The 682-nt window shown below is 49.6% G+C and overlaps 1 protein-coding gene across 1 annotated transcript in view; it reads right to left on the reverse strand.

Moving 5' to 3' along the window:
- ACVR2A (activin A receptor type 2A) overlaps positions 1-682 on the reverse strand; it is a 78,521-nt gene that overhangs the window by 58,562 nt on the left and 19,277 nt on the right. The window lies entirely within an intron of this gene.

A 682-nucleotide genomic window follows, 5' to 3' on the forward strand; every position in this document is an offset into this window, starting at 1 on the left:
GAAAATTGTACGATTCTCGGCTGGTTTTCCAACATGCTTGAAATACAAAAGTCGTGCGACCGTACATTAGAAACTGTCGGACGCCTTCCATACACTGCACAATCATCATACGATCGCGGGATTTCCCGCGATTCTCGTACGAGAATCGTGCAGTGTATGGGCACCTTTAGAAGTTGCAGCACGTCAGATAGAGCCTGCTTCATATCATGTGTAGAGGATGTCCAGCATCATCCAGCTCTCCCCAGCCCGACTGTACTTGGCCCGCCCTTTTATTCATTGGATTTCAGTTCTTTCAATCATGGAAGTTCAGCATCATAGGTGGGTGTTACCTAGGGTGGTCTGCTTGCAAATAACGGGTGCAATCATGTTCTCCGCTCCCCCCCCCCCCCCCCCCCCCCAGCCTGACTGTCCCTGTCCCATCCTGTTCATTCACTGGATTTATGTTCCTCCAATCATTGAAGTTCAGCATCACATGTGGGTGTTATCTAGAGTGACCTGCTGTTTTCAGGAAGCTATACACAGCACCCTTCCACCAACCATGAACTGCATTGCATAAAGAAGCACGTGGACCCAGTGCTCTCACTGAGTCTAAAGTAAGCAAAGTGATGGAATTATTTTTTTTTAATTTCATGTAAATGTGGATGAAAGGGGGGGGGGGGTGGATGGGGCCCGGGGGGGGGGG

Source organism: Nanorana parkeri, unplaced genomic scaffold, assembly GCF_000935625.1.
Source record: "Nanorana parkeri isolate BGI_ZX_2015 unplaced genomic scaffold, ASM93562v1 scaffold974, whole genome shotgun sequence".
NCBI lineage: Eukaryota > Metazoa > Chordata > Amphibia > Anura > Dicroglossidae > Nanorana > Nanorana parkeri.